Genomic DNA, 12,185 nt, shown 5'->3' on the forward strand with positions numbered 1-12,185 from the left:
TTATATGTTATTTGTGAATATCTAACTGGTTCATGCAATATGCTGGTGTTACAAATGTATTAGAACTGTATGCCATGTGTATATCAAAATGATTTGTACAGGTGTTTGTGTTGAAAAGGCATTTGCAAAGTGCTTGTGTTTGAATTGTATACACAGTGTGCCTTACTGGAGAGAACAGAAATGTACATGCGGTATGATAACTGTTTAAATGATATGTTTTAACAGTGAAGACTGGAGAGTTAACCTCAGTCCAGTAATCTTTAGAAAAATATCTGAAATTAAATAATTCTACAGGCTAGGCCATAAAGATGCTGTCTCACAGGGCCAAGACAGCCAAAGACACAAAGTCTGTACTAGTGAGCTTTCTGTATTGTCTTTGGATTAACTAATTACTACTATGGAAGTATGGAGGGATGCAACTGTTTTTTGACTTCCAGCACCTGCCAAAGATCTGAGCAAAAGCCATTGTGTGTATATTTTACAGGTAGGTGCTAACTCCTGCCACCTTTCAGCATTGAGGGTTTGCATGTGAACTAACCAGATGACCAGAAATTATGTAATTCTGCAAACTATCCCAGCAGTAATATTTTAGATATTATTTTGAGAAGTCTCTTAGTGAGACAGAGCATTCTGTATTCTGTCTTGGACCTGGCAACAAGAAAAAACATTCACCACACCATCTGCCTTGCTCTAATTAAGTGAGTTACTAGGGAATAGTAACTCTTTTAGATACAATCAGGAATATAGTGAAGCTTAGTTTAGATATCATTGTTCTTTATTTGTTTGAGACTATCCTTCAATGTTGTTTTAAATATTTCCTTTGATTTTGAACTCTGATGTCACTGTGAATATATGCTTAGTATTTTCTTGTTCTTTTATTATTTATTATTAAATATATTTAAGCATTTCATCGTGGCTGATCTTTGTAGAGATATTTAAGTTCTGGCTTGCTTATTTATTTGGTGACATTGTGTGGCCCCAGAAACAGCCTATTATGAGAGATGAAGAGGAACCCACCCTAGATGAAGTAAGAATAGCACTAAGGAAAATAAAGTCAGGGAAAGCGGCAAGGTCAGATGGAGTCACAGCAGATATGATAAAGATGCTGGGTGAGATAGGGGAGAAATGGATCCTGAGGGTGCTAATAGCAGTGTGGGGAGAAAGCCATATCCCAGATGACTGGAGAATAAGCATACTCATGGCAGCGTACAAGAACAAAAGGGGCATCCACAACTGTGCCCAGTACAGAGGCATCAAACTCCTATCACATTGCATGGAAGTTCTGGAGAGGGTGATTGATAAACAGATACACAGAGTAGCAGAATGTAAGATGGGAGATGAGCAATTTGGATTCAGATCAGGATGCAGCACAACTGACCTGATGTTTGCAGTGAGACAGATACTTGAGGAGAAACTAGAGATGAGGAGAGAGTCCAACTGAGCATTCCTAGAAAGCATATGACAAGGTCCCAAGAAAGCTGAACTGGACAGTACTGAAGTGGTTTTAAGTCCCAAAAACAATGGTAGAATTAGTGCAGGCTATGTACAAGGACCCAATGACTTAAGTATGAAGAGTGTTTGAACTCACAGAAGGGTTCCCAGTGGGAGTGGGTGTACACCAAGGTTCAGCTTTGAGCCCACTGCTGTTCATATTGGTGATGGACTACATTGGAGGGGACAGATAAACAAAGCTGCTGTATGCAGATGATGCGGCAGTACAGGCAGACTCTGAGCTAGAACTTCAGCAAAGGATAGGACAATGGAATGCAAAACTGAAGGCACATGGGATGAAACTAACCACAGATAAGATGGTGACAATGGCAGCAAACTGGGGAAATCAGATGAAGCTGAGAATAGAGATAGAAGGGAAGATAGTGGAACAGGTAAACAGCTTCAAGTATCTGGGAGGGGTGGTTGAAGAGAAGGGAAGTCTGAATGAAGAGGTCAAAGCTAGAATCAGAGGGGCTACAGCCAACTGGCATAGAGTGTCAGGTGTAGTCTATGACAGAAGAATGCCAAAGAAGTGGAAAAGTAAGGTGTACAAGACAGTGGTGCAACCAGTACCACTGTATGGCACAGAAACCTGGGCAGTAAAGGCAGAACAGTTGAAGAAGCTAGAGGTGATGAAAATGAAGTGCCTCAGAAGGGTGGTAGAATGCCACTGTAGGACAGCTGAAGAAATGAGGACATAACAGCAGAAGCCAAAGTAGCTCCAATTGAAGAAAAGATCAAAGAGAACAGATTACAGTGATTTGGACATGAGCAAAAAAGCAGAAGACAATCTGATGAGGAAGATTTGGGACAGACTGGAAGAAGGTAAGAGGAAGCGAGGATGTCCAGAAAGAGGTGGATGGATTGTGTGAAAGAAGATCTCTGACAGTCAGGCGTGAGTGTTGAAGAAGGCAGGAGTACGGCACTGAATCAAGAGAGTTGGTGACAGTTAACACAATACACCGACCCTATGCAGAAAAAAATGGGGAAATGGGATGATGATTGTGTGGGTCACTCCTAATAGCCTTGATCTTGGTCAAACTACCATTTGTATTAGTATTAATTTCACTTAGTATATTGGGGACACTTGGAAGAACGTTAAGGTACCTGGCGAGTGGTTCTGGTCGCAGTGATAACTACTTTACAGTCTGAAAAAAAGTGGGCATAGCTAGTAAACCTGTGCCACCCTTTTCCAGGTGTGTGTGTGTGTGTGTGTGTGTGTGTGTGTGTGTGTGTGTGTGTGTGTGTGTGTGTGTGTGTGTATGTGCAAATCAAATCTTACAGAAGATGCATGTCAGCTACTTGGGCAGGGACACGTAGCACTGATTGGACAGAGTGTTGGAGGACTTGGCTTGGAGTCCTGGCTAAGGACTCAATTTTTATAACTGTGCCAATGGGGAGTTTTACTGGGGATTTGGAGAAAGAGCAAGGAACCATCTCTGGACTGACTGTATTCTCTGTGTGCTATTAAGGGAAATTTCACTTGATGCAGAGAGCCAGATCTGGAAATGCTGTATATGTATCTGTTATCCTCCCAGTGAACATCTTCACAGGTGCCATTAGTGAGCATTGAGGCTCCTTGATTACTGTTCTAGTGGTGGGTCATCACACATTTATTATTTTGTTTTTAATTTTTCATTAAAATAAAAGTTGACTTTCTGATTTTCCATTTCAGTGTTTCTGGGTCTTATTCTGTGCATTTGTAATGCACAGAGTTCTGAGGAGTACTGAATTCTATTGAAAAAAATCAGCTTGCTGTGCTTGCTGAGATGGTTTTTAAACCAGCCTGCTGTTATACCTGCTTCAAATGGAGAAAAGGGTGAGTATGCCTTATCCAAGTCTTTTTGTGCCATTTTTGAGAATAACAGAAATATTGTTGAAAAGTGGATAAATCAGCTACTATATAAAGTAGTGAAAATACATTTCTAATGGCTAAGGCTGCCTCAGGTGACAAAGACAACTTGAGATTGAAAGTGAAAGATGAAAGTAATGGATGTCTGTGAAGGTACAAGTTTTTTAAAAAATATTTTTACTAACACTATATTTGTCAATGCCAGACAATATGAAGAAAGAGAAGTAATTGTTTGTACTGTAAGCATGTCTGTGTGTGTGTGTGTATGTATGCGTGTGTGAGACATGCAATGTAGTTGTGATAGCAGTGAGCTGAAACACAAGTAGCCATTATTTAATTGATTTCAGTTATGTAGTAATTCAGTTTAACCCTGTCAGTCATCTGAGGTGTGCATAGAGTTTGCTGTACTTGCTAGACTTTGTGTGTGTGTGTGTGTGTGTGTGTGTGTGTGTGTGTGTGTGTGTGTGTGTGTGTGTGTGTGTGTGTGTGTGTGTGTGTGTGTGTGTGTGTGTGTGTGTGTATATGTGCATGTATGTCTTTGTGCCTGTTACACACAGTCACCAGGTTTGGCTTTAATTGCTAGGTACAGGGGCAATTTGTGGAGAATTGTGACTGACACTGATGCCATTTGCTCATGTAACAAGAAGAGCTAAACCCAAACATAAAACTACTGTTCAATCTCAGCCTTACTACAGGATATGTACCCAAAGAGTGGCGTACAACAACTGTGGTCCCTCTCCATAAAGGTGGTGCCTCAACGGATCCTGGAAACTATCGCCCCATAAGCCTGACTAGCTTGGTCTGCAAATCTATGGAAAGGATCATCATGGACCTCATAAATAAAGATATTGGGGACCTACAGACACTGGATCCTACCCAGTTCAGCTTTGTTAAAGGCAGATCCTGCCTCTTAAACCTGGTTGATTTCTTTGAAACAGTCACCAAGGCCATTGACGAGGGGAAGGTAGTCCACACAGCCTACCTGGACCTCGCAAAAGCCTTCGATACAATATCCCACTCTGGCATTATAGATAAGCTCACCAGCTTAAATATAAACCCCTATGTCACTAGATGGATTGCAAACTGGCTCAAGGACAGAACCCACATGGTTAGAATTGCTGGAGCCATGTCAGACTCCAAACCAGTTACAAGTGGTGTCCCACAAGGCTCAGTTCTGGGACCTCTCTTGTTCGGTATATATTTCTCTGAGGTACAGGCCAACACGGAAGGACTGTGGCTGACCAAGTTCACAGATGACTGCAAACTGGGCACCATAATCGACTCTCCAGCCGACACAAGCATCCTCCAAAAGGGCCTCATAGAAACAGACAACTGGTGCCAGAGCCATGGCCTCAAGCTAAATGCCAAAAAGTGTATAGTCATCCCCTTTGGCAAAAACAAAGTGCCCACAAATTACCACATAGGTGGTAATCCATTAAGTACAGAAGACGTAATTAGGAACCTGGGGACCCAAGTTGATAGCAATCTCTCATTTGACAACCACATGGCCAAAGTGGTTAGAAAAACATTTTATATAGCCCACCTAATCATGAAGGGATTCACATCTAGATCAGGGGATGTCATCGTGCCTCTTTACTCATCCCTCATCAGGCCCATAATTGAGTACAATGCCCCTTTTGGGATGTACCTTACCAAACACCTGCAGCAACTGGAAAGACCCCAAAAGTACCTCACCAAGAGGATCAAAGGGCTCAAACAGATGCCATATACTGCCCGGTTAAAGAAACTCCAGCTCTACTCAGTGGCATACCGCCTGTTCAGAGGCGATCTGTGCCTGACGTATAAAGCCATGTCCAACCCGCAATTAATGGACATGCTGCACCTCAGAAAATCCAAATCCCATCGAGCCACGCCGAGAGACTTGAACCTCAGCACTGAAATAAATAGGACATGCTGGAGGGACAGATTCATAACCCAGAGGCTCCCTTCACTCTGGAATAAAATCCCAGTCCAGGTTAGGCAGAGTCCCTCATTGACTCTCTTCAAGAGGAATCTTGATGAGTGGATGGGAGATCGTAGGTTTACCCCGAGTATCACTTCTGTGTCACTGTTAGACAGAGGTACAGTATACTAACCTCGAAAAAGGGCATAGCAAAATAATTTTAAAATGGGTGGCGAAAGTCAAACACATTCTGGCTAGGCTTATAAATGCCCTAGGGCAGATAGCCTAGTATGAACCTATGAACCTATTCACGACTAATGTATATTTGTGTGAAGCAAATTGAAGGACTTTACTGTAGCCACTGTTTGTGTAAAATAAAGTTGAACTATATTACTGTGACTATTAATTTTTGTCAAAATAAGATGTCTAGGGTGTAAACAGATATCAACATAGTTATAATTACTGAGTATAGGAGCTTTCTTTGAATGATAGTGGCTGACATTCATGTAATCTGCTTATACTGAACAATCATTTTTTTAATTTTGCAAGGTAATTTCTGTTTGTATAATGCAAATTAGAAAACTGTAATTAATTTAACTGTTCATAGGTAAGTAAAATATGAGGCTGCCCATTCATTTATCTAGGTTTACCTTGAAGGTGGCAAGGGTCCTACTCTGCTTGACATGTAGTGGAAGCTTGTTCCAGAGGTGAAGGATACATTGGGATATGAATCTCTCATGCCAAAGTGTCTTATTTATTTGATGCTAAAGCTTTATTTCCTTTACCTGTGTATTTGATGTAGCATTGATTCTATAAAGGAATAGGAAATCAAATACAGAGTATGCAGAGTTAAAATGGAGCATACAGTTGGCTGCTGACAACCCACCTGGGTTAAATTGTTCTGTACCTTTAAAATCAGCCTTAAAGAAAAGGAGGGTCAAGTATAGGAAGTAATTGGCTGCTTTTAGAAATGTTTTAATATTTAAAGACTATCATGGTTATGTGAAGTTTGTTTGATGAGAGTTTTTTTAACCGGAAAGCGCTTACATTTTATAATAAAAGATTACGGACAGTTTGGACTCTGTTTTGTTTGTTTTTGGATTTGTTCTTACAAGAGGTTCGAGTGGAGTCCTGAAGGGAAGCTAAGAGGCTTGTGTTTTGCTACCCAATAAAACCAAGATGCTCTCCTCCAAAAAAAGGAAGCCAATCTGATGGCCCCTGCCATAAACAAACTCTGCAACAGAAGGAGGAAACTGAAACAGAATAAGGCGAAGTCCCAAGACTGGAAAAGCTCTCTTAACAGCCTCAACAAAAAGTTGAGATCCCCTCATCAACTCCTCCAAAGCTAGCTATGAAAACAGAATTGTAGCGGATAGTAAAGACAACCACAAGGCCTTCTATAGTTATGTAAGGAATTTCCACGGCAATACCCAGATTTGCTCTGAGCTACTGCACAACTGTACTTCCTATACTGAGCCAACAGATATTGCCAATATATTGGCCGACAAATTCAGTGCCAGCTTTACCACTCTCCCCCCAGAGGATCAATCACAATACCAGTAGATTGCCAGGCACCCAGTATTACTGCTGCACAGGTTAAAACAGCACTGTCCAAGACCAAGAATACAGATTCTATGGGACATGACAATATCCCTGGCTGTGCTCTACATAAACTACAGAGTGAACTGGCACCTCACCTGTGTGCCCTGTTCAATCACAGCCTCACCTCAGGCTTTGTACTTACCAAATGGTGGACTGCTACAGTCAGTCCTCTCCACAAAGGAGGAGTGACCACAGACCATGGGAACCATCGCCCCATTAGCTTGACAAGTCTGATATGCAAAGCTATGGAATGCATCATCATGGCCCTAATAAACAAGGATATAGGGAATCTCCAAACTCTGGATCCCACACAGTTTGCTTTGTGAAGGGTAGATCATGCCTACTCAACTTGGTCGACTTCTTTGAATCAGTCACTAGAGCTGTGGATGAAGGCAAGATGGTTCATACAGCCTACTTTGGTCTGGCCAAGTCCTTTGATACCATTCCCCACTCAGGAATCATAGAAAAATTGATGAAGCTAGGCATCAACTCCTATATCACTAAGTGGGTTGCAAACTGGCTCACAGATAGAACCCGCAGTGTGAAAGTAGCTGACTCTAAGTCTGACTGCTGACCATAAGTCCCACAGGGTTTGGTTCTAGTTCGTCTCCTGTTTGGTATCTACTTCTTTGAAGTCCAGGTCAACACGAAGGGTCTCTGGCTGACAAAGTTCACAGATGATTGTAAGTTGGGAGGTATTATTAACTCTCCAGGTGATGTTGACATCCTACAGAAAGGCTAAAACAATGGTGAGAAGGTCACTGAAAAAACAATCAGTAAAAACAAAATGAAAACTCAAGCAAAGCTTGAACTTCCACTGAGTGACCTCCCAAACCTCTTGTATTAATGGCACATGGCATATATGCAAATTATCCTTATGAACATCGGGTGTTCCAGTTAACTGGTGATTCTGAATGCCCATGATTTGTTTCATCATTTTAATGAACGAGTTCAAGCCAATAAAGCCAAAGTCCACTAACTGTGGATATGCATATTTTGGCCTTGTTATGACCTCATCAGCACAGCACAAGCAGAATACTTGATTAAGCATTAGAAACACGGGGCTGTTATACCCAACTGATGTCCATTATCATTAGGGTCACTGCAATATTATCCCAAAGAACAAACCAAAACAATGAGTGAGAAGGTCACTGAAAAACCAATCAGTAAAAAAAAAAATGAAAACTCCAGCAAAGCTAGAACTTCCACTGGGTGACCTCCCAAACCTCTTGTATCAGAGGCACATGGGATATATGCAAATGATCCTTATGTACATTAGGTGTTTCAGCTAATTGGTGATTCTAAATGAAGTTATAAGAGATCTGAGAACACAGGTTGACAGCAACCTCTCTTTTGACCACCACATTGCCACTGCAGTCAGAAAGTCCTTCTATGTGGCACATTTCATTGCTAAGGGTTTTGCATCGAGGAAGAAAGAGGTCATTGTCTCCCTCTACTCTTCCCTCATTAGGCAAATCATCAAGTACAATGCCCCGTTTGGCATGCACCTCACTAGGCACCTGCAACAACTGGAGAGGCTGCAAAAGTACCTCACAAAGAGGATCCTAGGCCTTAAACACTTGTCCTATATGGACAGACTAAAAAAACTCCAACTATTCTCTGTCTCATATCACCTACTTAGAGGCGATCTCTACTTGACTTACAAAGCCATGTCTGACCCAGCTCTGTTAGAAATGCTACATTTAAAGAAATCCCAGTCTGTCTGCAACACACGCTCCAGAGACTTCAACCTCATTACCACAATCAGCAGAACATGCTGGAGGGACAGGTTCATAACACAGAGACTGCCCATGCTATGGAACAGACTTCCCATACATGTCAAGCAGAGCAACTCATTAGCCCTCTTCAAGAGAAATCTTGATGAGTGGATGAGAACTAGAAAGTTCAGCCTGCGGATTAATCCAGTGGATCTGCTCGACAGAGGCACTGGGAACTAAGATCGGGTGGCACAATGCCAGGGTTATCCTATGGGCTAGGCTTGTAAAGGCTCCAGGGCCATTAGCCTAGTACACACCCATGAACCTATGGACCTATGAAAAGAAGAGCGATACTCGGAAGAGGTTTACGAGCTAAAAAGGTTTGCAGTTTTGGTGATCACATATGAATTAATGGGCTAGATCAGGGAGGATGAGTGTAGAGGCAGGACCAGTGAGTCTGAAGGTACTCTATATTGGCAGTTTTGAATTGATTTGGATGTTTGAAGGACCTGATTTCTAGTGGTAATTTGTTCCATGATATGGTAGGATTGTAGCTGTAGAGGTTGCAGCTGATTTTAGTCTTAGGTTTGTATATTTGTAGTAGGTTAAAGTCAGAGGTATGTAGGGACCTAGAGGGGGAATATTGAGAGATGAGGGGAGATAGGCTTGGGCAGAAGGACTTCAGGTATAGTACAGAGTGAATTATTTGTAGTTGAGAGAGTAGCTTGTGAGGTCATTCCAGCCAGTTTAGGTATTTTAGTGAAAGACAATGCGATTTATAAGTTTGGTGAGCAGCAAATCTGGCAACCTTGTTATATCTAGTTTAGTTACTAGTGTGGAGTTAAGATTGGTAAGAATTTGGCAGTTATATAGAAGGCTAGGCAGGAGGTACGCATGAGAAAGGATTATTTTTGCTTTGTTAGTTAGAAACTTTTATTTCAGTAAAGAAGGCCAAGTTTTTGGTGTGTCTTTTTGATACAGTTGTTTACATGTAGATCAGACTTGAGTTGGTCATCTATCATTACTCCTAGTAGTTTTGTACTAGGTTCAACATTAATGGGGGTGTTATTTAGGGTCAGTACAGAAAATGCAGATTTAAGGTAGGTGAAGTTCTTTGGGAGAAATAGTAAGAGTTTTGTCTTTTTAGGGTTAAGAATTAGCTGGTTGTCACAGAGCCAGGATTCGACTAAGTTAAAAGATACTTGAGTTGCAGAGATAAGGTCAGAGGGAGTATCTGTGATGGTGATGATGGTGGAGTCATCTGCGTATTGTACAAGGGATGACTGTGGACAGGAGGTGTAGAGTAGATTAGTGACTATACTGAATAGTAATAGGCCAAGGATAGATCCTTGGGGGACTCCCATTTTGAAAGGAAGAGGAGGGGAGAGAGCTGACAGCCATCTCACTGATTGTAGATGGTCAATGAGATAGCTGGAATACAGGTAGTAGTAGAGGCAGAGAAGTTTAGGTTAGCCAGTCTATTCAGCTGAAGAGGGTGAGAGACAGTATCAAAGGCTTTTGAAAGGTAGAGGAATATGCAGGATACCAAGTTATTATTGTCTCTGGCCTGAGAAAAAGTATTAATGAAGGATATAAGGGCAGTTGTAGTGCTATGTTTAGGGCGAAAGCCATGCTGTGTAGGAGTGAGCACGTTCTGCTATAGAAGATATTTCATGATTTGCTTGTGTATGCATTTTTCCAGTATTTTTGAGAGTGATGAGAGGATCGTGATGGGACTGAAGTTTGTAATGTCAGTGGAGTTACCTCCTTTCTGAATGGGTATGGTGTAGAATTCTTTCCAGATAGATGGGACCTTAGATTCTGAGATGGAGCAATTTATTAGGATTGATACAGGGAAGGCAAGGGAATCAGCTGCAATTTGTAGGAAATAGGTTGACAGCAGAAGCAGAGCAGGGTTTAAGTTTAGAGAGCAATGATTATTCTGTCCCTACAGGATGAGTAAGCTGGCAACAGCCTCTCACTCCCACCCATCCCAGCCAACTCTGTCAGACTCCTGTACTGTTAATCAAACTTGGGTCACCTGGGAGGATAAGATACTTCGTAACCCCCTTAACAAAAAATGAAATTATCTCATACCTAATCCATAGCAGATTGCTCCATAGTTGTGCAATGCACTCTAGAGTAAGAATACCACAAAGCAGCTAGGTTTATCCTCAGTGCTTCACCTAATATCCATCACTCCTCCATGAAAAGCAACTTTTTTCCTTCCATCTTTCAAAACTAAGGTAAATTATTTCCTTTTCCCCCAATACACATACATTTCTTCACCCTAGAGCCACATCACCTCAGCTAGTTCAATAATAACATCATCCAGGAGCACTGCACTCTTGTCCTAACACATTAATAAAACTCAATAAGGAAAATAATTCGTCAGGCAGTATTCAGAAATGATACAGGTGATATCTGGAACAGATTGACATCTACTGCTACTAGCTTCACAAACGTGTCTGTGTTTAGAAATAAAAGAAGCACATACTTAAAGTACACCTGATACTCCAAAATTAGAGGCATGTTTTACAAGATGTGTGCAAAATATTACAGCTGGGCCCCTGCATAATCCCCTGTTGTGTATTTGTTTGTATTAGATATGTCAAAGTTTGCTTGCTTCACTAGGATCTATGAGACATATCAACATTTAGTTATTTATTTAGTTATTCAGTTAGTTAGTCGATCAGTTAGTGCAGTCTAATTAACTGTTTTTTCATTCTTTATATTTTTATTTGCTGTTAGCATGTTTGTTTTTCATATCTACTTATATATCCCTTTTGAATATATGATTATAGTGAAAAAAAAACTTGCTTATTACAGTTATGATCTGCAAGATTTAACATGTCACTTTGTTACCATTGTGTAATTGTTTGATGGTATCCATTGTGTGTGTAATTTTTGTAACCATGTTCATATTTACTTGTTTATTCATTTAACATCATACTGTCTGTGTAACAGTAGGAGATTCTCTCCCTGGAACTCCAGAGAAAATGCGTTTTAACCCAGTGAATATCATAGTAATCCAATCAATCAATCAATCAATCAATCAATCAATTAATCAGTCAACCAATCACTGTGTGGAATGTCATGTCATTGGCCTTTTTTCTGCATTCTTTTCTATTGTAGTCATTCCCCTCCTTCTGATCATACTATACAGTACTATACTATACTATACTATACTATACTATACTATACTATACTATACTATACTATACTATACTGTATTGTACTATATTATATATCCGTAGCACTATATTAATAGCAATTACCCCTCCTCTTATTTCTTCATAATATATTTTATCAGTTATTGTTGCTACTTCTTTCCATAAATAGTTGCCACAAATCTGCAGCTGCTCTGACATTTTATCCATTCTCACCCAGGGCATAATTAACTAACTTTTCAGAAATAATCATCGTTTTGTAGTGTTTATCAATGTTGCCAGCATCACACTTTCCCTTTTCATTTCTTTAGCAGTAGTATATCTTCCATTTTTAGTACTCTAAATTCATCCCCCCATCTCTCTTGTGTGTTCTACTATTCCCAAGATATGTATCCTCAGATATATTTTCCTGTTTTTCTTCAGTCCCCTAAGCTCAGCCTGTCCTCTGA

This window comes from Protopterus annectens, chromosome 3.part1 (genome assembly GCF_019279795.1).
Source record: "Protopterus annectens isolate FY-2018-M chromosome 3.part1, PAN1.0, whole genome shotgun sequence".
Lineage (NCBI taxonomy): Eukaryota > Metazoa > Chordata > Ceratodontiformes > Protopteridae > Protopterus > Protopterus annectens.